The following is a 9,195-nucleotide window of genomic DNA, read 5'->3' as shown; positions in this document are numbered from 1 at the left end:
CAGGTGCTTCTACCCCAAGCTTCCAACAAATGTCATTTCTCTCCTGGCAGCAACACCATGCGTTCAGTTGTGCTTTGCGATGAACTGAAATGGGTTGCACGAAAGAACTGACCCGAAATGTCAAATCCGGGGTGGGGAGGGTGGCGGGGGTGTTACTCTGTCTCACTTTGCGCAGTGACGCGCCCTCAGGGGGTCCCTGGCTTGGGGATGGGAAATCAGTTTCCCGGGTCCGGCGGCCGGGCCGGGGGAAGCGGGGTAGAGCGGAGGGGCGGCGAGGCCCCGCGCTCCCCGCGCTCCAGGCCCCGGCGCTGCGCCCGAAAGTCGCTTCGCAACGGCCCACCCAAGTTTCCCGGGCCGTGGTCCCGCACGGACGCGCCCGCGGGAGCCGGGCCGGCGGGCGGCGGGTGGGAGGGAGGGGGCAGTGCCGGCCAGCGCCGCGCGCGCGCCCGTCGAAGTCGCGCTCTGCCCCCGCGCTGCTCCGCGGCTCGGGCTCCGCGCCGGGGGCTCCGCCTGCGCCGTCGGCGGGGCCGGGCGGGGGGCGGCTGGGAGCGCGCGGGCCGCGGGCGCCGGCGCAGGTGCCGGGGGCGGCCCGTCGGCGCGGCCGGCGGCGGGAGGGGGTCGCGGCGCGCCCGCGCTCGGCCGGCGGGGAAGGAAGAGGAAGTGCAGCCGCCGCGGCCGCCGGACCGTAAGTGCGTGTGGCCGGCGCGGGCGCGGGGCAGCGGCCACCCGCCCCGGGCCCCGCGGGGACTCGCCCCCGGGCCGCCCGCGACCCCCGGGGCCGCCCCGGCGCGTCGGAAAGTTTGCGGCGCGGGCGCCGCGGGCGGGCCGGCTCCCGGGGGCACTTGGGGTCCTCCCGGCGGGCCGGGCGGGGGCGCGCCCGCACTCGGGGGCTCGGGCGGGTGCGGGGGGCGCGGCGGCCGGACCCCGGGGCCGGGAGGGCGGCGGGCGCGGGGGGGGGTGCTCCCGGGAGGAGCCGGGCCCCGGAGCGGGGGGTCCGCCGGGCGCGGGCGCGGGGAGCGGCGCCGAGAAGAGGAAATGGACAAGTCGGCGGCCGGCCGGGCGCGGGGCTGCGGCGGGCGCGCGCGAGGCGGGCAGGGGGTGCGCGCGTGTCTGTGCGCGTGTCTGTGTGTGCGCGCGCTCGTGTGTGCGCGCGTGTCTGTATGCGCGCGCGTGTCTGTGCGCGCGTGTGTCCGTGTGCGCGTGTCTGCGCGTGTGTCTGTGTGCATGTTTGCGTGTGTATGCATGCCGGCGTGCGCACACCTGTGAGCGCAGCCCCTGAAGCTCCCAGGTGATGGCCCTCTCCTTTCTGGGCTGGTGAAGTTGGACACTCAGGGCAGGGGCTGGGCGCCGAGGGCTGGACTGATGCCTTGGGACGTGATACACTTGTGCCAGCTCTGAGCTCCCGAGCTTACGTTGTGGTGCCCTGGGCTTGCTGGTCCCCAGTGGTCATCAAAGACTCCGTCTGATCTGTGTTCTTCAGATGTCAGAGGACTTCAGACAAAGGCTTCTGTCCCAGAGCTGAGGCCTGGCTTGTAGGTGGAGTGGGTGAGGCACTGAAGGCACTGAGTACTTTAAAGACATCGTTAAGGTAAAGGTCATCCGTGGTCTGGGGAGATGTGCCTGGGGCAGTTACAGGACCCACCTTGGGACCCACACCAGGTTCATTTGTAGGTGGGCAGGCTGGTGGCAGCTGTTGGGCAGGACCTCCCAGCCGTGCTTTGTCATGTCTTACATTGCTTCCCTAGGTCCCTTCTAAGGACCACTACACGTTCCCCCCCACCCCCGCACCCCCACCCTCAAATGCAGGACTGGGCACTATATTAGAAAGTTAGACCCACTTCTGGCAAGCAGCCGATCCTTTTTTTTTTTTTTTTTTAATATAGCTGACCTCTGACCCTCAGCTTTTAACAGGGTCCATCTCCTTTTCCCGAGGGCCCTGATGAAAGGTATGTAGGCTGTTTTCCTATCATGTCAGTTACTCAGAGTCTTGCATTCACATTTCTTTGACCAAGTGCTCTACTCAGGACCTTTGCATGAGCTATTCTGTTTGTACCCAGAGCTTTCCCTGATTCTTTCCAAATGCTCTTCCTCTGACTTCCTTGCAGCCTTAGCTCTGTTGTCACTTACCACATACATCAGGTTCCCTCCTCAGAAGGGCACCTGCCACTCCTAGGTCCTCTCAGTTTCCCTCCCTGCGCCAGTCACCCCCTCTGTCAGGTATCCCCTCACTCCCTGAGCATCCCTGTGTTCAGGTGGCAGTGTAGATGCCATGCACATGGGCAGAGACCCTGTTTTAGCTGGACTGCGTCTCTGGCAGTAGATGCTTGCAAACCCCAGGAACAGAACTAAGATGCCTTCTGTGGGAGAGGAACCCTGATGGGGAAACACGGGAAATAGGGAGACACCAGGTGCCAGGCAAGAGGCCCCCATGCTGGCTTTTGATTTTCTTCCCACGCTTAGGCCTCACCCCTCCTGGATCCTTTTGCTTTGGGATGGGGAGGCGTCACCTCCCTTAGATTTTCTGACTGAAGGGGCCAGAGAGATCGTACAGTGAGGAGCGTGTTTGTCTTGCTTGCATCCAGCCGGGGTTCGATCCCTGCCACTCCATATGGCTCCCCAGTGAACTCAGAGCCAGAAGTAACCCCTGAACCCCCCTTCCCAAACAAACAAACTGTCACTGTCACTATCATTCCGTTGTTCATCGATTTGCTCGAGGAGACACCAGTAACGTCTCCATTGTGAGACTTACTGTTACTGTTTTTGGCATATCGAATACGCCACGAGGAGCTTGCCAGGCTCTGCCTTGTGGATGAGATACTCTCGGTAGCTTGCCGGGCTCTCTGAGAGGGGCAGAGGAATAGAACCTGGGTCAGCCATATGCAAGGCAAACCCCCTGCCGCTGTGCTATCACTCCAGCACAAACAAACAAAGCACAGAAATTCTGACTGAGGAAAGCAGGAGGAAGGGGCTTCCTTAGGCGGTGGCTGCAGTCTGGTTTACTTAAGATGCATACCGCCTGCAGGTTCGGGGCTCCTGTCTGCTGCTGGCAGAATGTCTCCAAGTCAGCTTGCTTTAATGGGGGATCGCACTGGGCAGTGGAAGTCAGACGCCTCCCAGTCGATGTGGAGAAGGGGACGTGAAGGCTGAGGAGGCATGTGTGGCAGGAGAAAGAAGTTTGGTAGCAGAGAAGCAGGTGGGGAGGGGAAGAGAGAAGTGCCTGAGGAGAGAGAAATAACAGCACCGCCACCGGAGGAACGGAGGAACGGGGCCTGCCTTCTCCAGTGCGGGGAGTCATGCGTTCTTGAATGATGATACCGAGCCCGGCCAGCCCAGCGTGTTTAGAGTGGTTTGGCCCCAGAGACCCGGAGTGGGCGTGGGGGCGGTGGGGTAGGGGAGTGCCTGGCCAGGCCTCCATCGTCTTCTGACCCAGTGCTGAAGGCTTGCTGGGCCTTCGGAGGTGGGAGACTGTCCTGCCCTAGGTGTGCTCCTGAAGCTGGCATTCTCTGCCAGTGCTGATGGTGGTGTCTGCGTGCATCATCGTGGCTCCTAAGGCCTGTTTTGTTGAACTTGGAAAAGGTGGGGGATTACTTTCTCCATCACAAAGCCTCTGTTTGTTACTCAACTCCTCTTCTGCTTTCTCCTCATCTAGGAGGCTACTGGTTTAGGGTTACAGTTCTGGCTAGATAATAATAGAGATGTATTAGGTGCAGGCCAGCTGTTTGAAATATGAATTAGAAGGGATTTCTGTAGAAAACAGTGTTTTACCAGACACCCAGTCGTCTTGAATTTTTTTTTTTTTTTTTTTGCTGGTGCTCTTTCTTAATGTCAAGTGTATCACTTAATGTTAAGGTGGGCCATGACCCAAAAAAAGCTCGTTTTAAAAAAAACAACCTCAAGGCCTTAGGAATCTACTTTAAAAAAAATTTGGATTTGGGGGGCCACACCCAGTGGTGCTCAAGGGCTATTTCTGTGTGTGCTGAGTAATGGCCCCTGGCAGTGTTTGGGGGACCTTATGGCAGCTTTCAAACTCCCATACTATATTTCTAGCCTGGAATTTGTACCCATTTGCCAGTGCCTTGGATGAAAGTGGTTCATAGGTCTATACTTTATTAAAAAGTGTTCAAAAATTTTTTTTTGACTCACTCCAGGTTTACTCCTGGCTCTGTGCTCAGGGATCACACATGGCCTGGGACCATACGCAGTGCTGGGGATAGACCCTGGGGCAGTCCTGTGCACGGCAGACACCTTACCCACTGTTCTATCTCCCCTGCCCACATAGGCCCATTCTGAGCATATGCTTGGCTGGCACGGGGGAGAGAGCTCAGTGGTTAGAGGCACAGGCCGAGAGTTTGATGCCCAGTACTTCCTGGCCCCCAGAGCACCACTAGGTGTGACCTTGGGTAGCGTCTGTCTCTTATGGCTCTTGCACTGAACCCTCTGGTCAGTTGAGTATCGCCAGCTGCCCGGAGCACCTCATGGGGAGCCTACCCTACCTCCCAGATCCTTAGCTGCTCCCCCCATAGATTAGGCGCCTTCTCTCTTGCAAGATGCTTTTTTCTTTCTTTCCTTTCTGCTAGGGTGCTGGTTTCAGTGTTGGATCCGCCGCTTTTCCATCTGCCAGTTTCCTGTTTTCCAGTGAGAGTACCAGCCTTGACTTACCCTTTCTTCGGGGCTTTTCTGTCTGTAGGTCTGCAGAGAGCATTAGACAGTGTTCTGAGCCCTGGTGAGAGGGGGAGTCCATCTCATCTTGCACTTTAGTGTCAGGGAAAGTGGGTAGAGTCAGCCACAGCAGCTCTTCAGCTTCCTTGGAGACTGTCCCCATGAGTTTCAGTTTAGAACTTCTGAGCTCCTTGCACTCTTGCAGTGCGTTTCTTTTCCTGTTTATGCCTACTCTTCCTCCATGCATGATTCTAATTATTCTCAGGGGTTTGGAGTAAGAGCAGGAATTGTTTCTGGTTGCAGCGACACTGCTGTCATCCATTTAGTCAGATGGAGCCTTCTGGCAAACCATGGCTTGCGATGGGTGAACCAAAAAAGGCAAAAGGCTGAGAGTTTTGACCCCGTCCCAAACCATAAAGATGGGAAAGATGGGTGAAGAGCCGCTGCCCAGGCACTCACTGTAGCCCAGAAATGAGTGTCACCTGTGCCAAGCCTGGCGGGGGAGGTATCCGTACAGTAAGGCCAGCCTGCACATCCATGCACCTGCTGCTTGCAAATGGCAGCTCCCTGCCTAATTTTAATGGTCTGTGTGTGAAGGATTGACACTTAAAACAGGCTGAACTGAAGTCTTCCTCTCAGCGCTGCTGTGGTCCAGGGCAGGTCACTGTGCTTGCTTTCTTTCTTTTTTTTTTGGGGGGGGGGCACACCTGGCAATCCACAGGGTTACTCCTGGCTCTGCACTCAGGAATTACTCCTGGTGGTGCTCAGGGGACCATATGGGATGCTGGGAATCGAACCCGGGTCGGCGCGTGCAAGGCAAACACCCTTCCGTTGTGCTATCGCTCCAGCCCCTGCTATGCTGTAACCCCAGTGCTTTCTAACTTTTTCAGCTTTGTGCAGACATAACTTGAGAGAGGTTGTCACTGGCCTAAGGTGGGGAGCACAGCAAAGAATTTCCCCTGTGGGAGCAAGAATGCTGGCTCATCAAACAGAATTAGCCACAGCAGCAAGTTGGCAAAGCACTGCGTAGAGAAATTAGTCACATGTATAAATAGAAGATGATTCTCCGTCTGTGTTCTAGGCCCCCACAAACACTGAATTTCAGAATCTGAGCAAGATTATTATTGGCACCTCAGTTTTAGGAATTAGGGCTCCAGTTTAGACTATTTTAGTCCTAGATGGGAACAAGAGTTACGGCTCAGGGCTGAGAGTGCTATGTGCTGGGTGGGTGGTTCTTATGGGATAAGGAGTGTGGTATGGGGCACTGTGGTCAGGTCATTCCAGTGGGCTCGGTCTCAGGAATCACGTACTCTTTTCTTCTAAGTGCGGACATCCTTCCCTTGGGATGCGGTTCTGGAGTGTGTGTGTGTGTGTGGGGGGGGGGCAGAGTCTGCCTATTATCTTTACTATTTTATCTGTGGGATTGGTAGGCGTGAGGTGCCTCCAGGTCTTCGAGGCCACACCCTGTGTTCTGATCTCTCCGCCTTTGCTTTCCCTGGCCCCTCAGTGCCTATGTGGTTTGCCCTCCCTTCTTCTTCGGGGGTTGGGCTACACCTGGTGGTGCTCAGGGAACCGGAACCCTGGGTGTCCTGCCTGCAAGCCCGTGCTCAACCCTCTGAGCTGTCACTCCCCAGAACCCAGTGTCCGCCTGGAGCCCCGAAGTAGAGCTACGCTGAAAGGCCCTGGCAGGAGACTCTCACCCTGCAGGCGGGGAGGACTGTCCCGACACCCTGAAACCGACTTCTCTGGAGCAGGTGTGTCTTTGTGGGTCCCTCAGTCTTTGAGTGCCCCGCGCCATCTCTCAGGGTAGCACTTTTGTCACTGGAGTTCCTTTCAGTGAACCATCTGAGCTAGAGAGACTCAGTAATCAAGCATGACAGCAGTGTGGACCAGAGAACAGAGACGCATTCTTTAGCCAACACTTTTACTTTCTCTGAGGATGAGTCACGGAGAAGGTATAAAGCATGTGGCCAGTTGGTGGTGGGGTGGTATTGATGCATTTCAATACCACTGGGGAGTCTGTCCTAACCTCTCCACCTCCTGCCCCGTGGAGCAGGCCTCCTGTGAGGGCAGGTTCTTCCCCCAGGCCCTGTTGAGGCTCCAACCCCTTCCTCCCACCCTTCTGCTCAGAACCGGGGTCGTCTGTGGCCGGGCCCTTCTTTGCCGTGGGCGCTTGTGGCAGGGTGCATGACCCCCAGGCGTCTCACACTGTGTGCTGGGAGCGGCATCCCGCTGTGCCACCCGACTCTTGGCAGGCTTGGCCAGTGTCCCCCGGGGCGCCTTTCTCAGGGGAGAGCTTCGGGCTCTGGTGTCACCAAAGGTGAGGCTGCGTTCCTGCTCTCTGGCTCTCGGATGGGCCGGAGGGTCCTGTGGGCTCTCTGCGTGCTCTGGTTTTCTAGGTCCCAGTGAAAATCAACTGTCAGGAGGTTCCATTCTGTCCTGGCTGCCTGTTCACATTTTACCTGGAGGTTTAGGATTCTTTCCTCATTCTTGAGTGTCTTCCAGAATGGTGTTTGTCACGATGTTTGTCTGGGTATTTGTCACCCAGAACAGAGGCCCTCCTCTAGGGGGCTGGTGGTTCCCTTGGGGCTGTGGTGGCCCCTAGGGCAGGTCCCCCCCATTCCTGCCTCAATCCTCCCTCTCCTCCTCCCTCTCTTTCCAGATTTCCCCTCCCGCCTCGGGGGCCCTGTCATCTTCCTTCCCGAATCTGTTCCAAGTAGGACTTTTCTGTGTTCCTTCCTGCCCCCAATGGCTGAGGAAAACTCTAATCAGTGATGTCTGTCTGCTTCCTCCAGAGGTCTCGCACGCTGGCTGCTCATTAAAGCCGGCAAGGGGAACCTCTGCCTGGCGGGGGAATCAGATCCGTGACAGGGGAGGGGGCTAAGTAGCGGAGCTTGGAGCTCTGAGGGACTCATTCAGAGCCCCCAGCCCCCGTTACCAGACTCAGGACGTGTGTGGGGTTGAGAGGAGGGGCCGAGGCTCTCCTCCTTGGCGCTAGCATGCACCTCCATAGTTGGACCCCAGCGGAGACTGGTGTTGCATGTGGGTGCCCGCCTGGACGTCCGGCAGAGGAGGGAGCCCCTGAAAGGCACTGTGCTGCGGGAAGGTTTGATTTCTGTCCTAATCTGCCTCATCTTTTTCTTATGTAATTATCTGTCACCCTGTTATTTACCTCCTCTGCCTGACCATGGCAGCAGTGCAGAGCGGCACCGGGTGGCTTCGGCGATGTGGAAATCTTGCCGGAACTGCGTCTCCCAAGGCAGCGGCTTCTTGCGAGGCAGAGCCCTCTCGCAACCCCCATCCCACCCTTCCTTCCTCCCTTTGTGTCCTTTTCGTTTTCCTAAGTTGGAATTTGCATTTAGAGAGCCAGCATTTTGTGCTGTGGGATTCTGTGGCTGAACAGGACGGGATGAGCTATATTTTCCAGGCTGCTGCACACAATTACCCTTAATTTCAAAGCGTAATGCATTTCAAAATAATTTTTTTCCCTGCTTTCAGTCTCTTTAACCCAAATGCCCGGCCACAGCTGGCTTTGCCCTCAGCCTCAGAAGGCATGTGGCTGGGGAGGGGGAGCTGTAGCTGTGAAGGGGCTAGAATGAATATTTGGGCTGAGTGCAGAGAGAATGCCAGCAGCACTCTGATACTTGCCCCTCCTACCCTCCCCTCTGCCACACCCACTGTGTTCTGAGCATTCATATCCTGGTCTCTGTGTCTTAACTATTCCAATGGGGCTCCTGCTTTGTAGATAGTAATGGAACGTACCAAAAAACGAAGATTTGGTTGGGTCTGGAGTATTAGTACAGTGGGTGGGGGCTTACCTCACATGCCCCCGACTTAAGTTCGATCCCTGGCACTCCATGTGGTCCTCAGAGCCTGCCAGGAGTGATCCAGGAGTGATTCTGAGTACAGAGCCAGGAGTAACCCTTGAGCATCGCTGGGAGTGATCCCAGAAATAAGCACTGAGCACTGCCTGGTATGGCCCCCCCAGACAAAAACAAACAGATTAAAAAAACCCTTGAGGTTTGGGAGAGCATGACTGAATCATGAGACATGAAGTGTGTGTTGTATATGTGAGTGTGTGTATGTGTAAGAAAGCACACACAGACTTGTAGTTCTCATAATGAAAGGTCTTTAGAAGCATTGAGATGATTGTGTCAGCTGTGGAATCTGATTTTCTGTACCGCTTGTCACTTATCAAGAAATGAACATGCTTCCATCATTTGTGTTGTTTTGGACCACGTCTGGCTGTTTTCAGGTTTATTTCTGGCTCTGTGCTCAGAGGTCACTGCTGGCTGTGCTGAGGGATGGAGCCTGGCTTGGCTGCATGCGGGCATGTGCCTTGCTCGCTGTTCTAGCACTCTGGCCCTGCTTCTATCATTTCTGGACTTGTGCTAACAAGAGGGACTTCAACACAATAGAACTATTTTCTCACTTGCTGTCTATTCATCTATTGAGAGTTCTGAGAAGCAGTTGCCAGCAGTTATGTAAAGAGAATCATGAAAAGCTTTATGAATTGATAGGATTTTAAAAAGAAAG

At 56.2% G+C, this 9,195-nt stretch overlaps 1 protein-coding gene across 3 annotated transcripts in view; it reads left to right on the top strand.

Annotated features, from left to right (window-relative positions):
- The first annotated feature begins 549 nt into the window (after positions 1-549).
- ELMO1 (engulfment and cell motility 1) overlaps positions 550-9,195 on the top strand; it is a 545,070-nt gene continuing 536,424 nt past the window's right edge. For 2 of the 3 annotated variants that reach the window (XM_055132324.1, XM_055132311.1), the window contains exon 1: positions 550-685. The gene's annotated coding sequence lies outside the window, so the exon portion shown is untranslated. Of the gene's footprint in view, positions 690-9,195 lie in introns of all 3 variants that reach the window. The other variant, XM_055132316.1, reaches the window with a different exon arrangement.

Source organism: Sorex araneus, chromosome 1, assembly GCF_027595985.1.
Source record: "Sorex araneus isolate mSorAra2 chromosome 1, mSorAra2.pri, whole genome shotgun sequence".
Lineage (NCBI taxonomy): Eukaryota > Metazoa > Chordata > Mammalia > Eulipotyphla > Soricidae > Sorex > Sorex araneus.
Note: the sequence above shows the minus strand (reverse complement) of the source record. Positions and strands in the feature narration are given on the sequence as shown.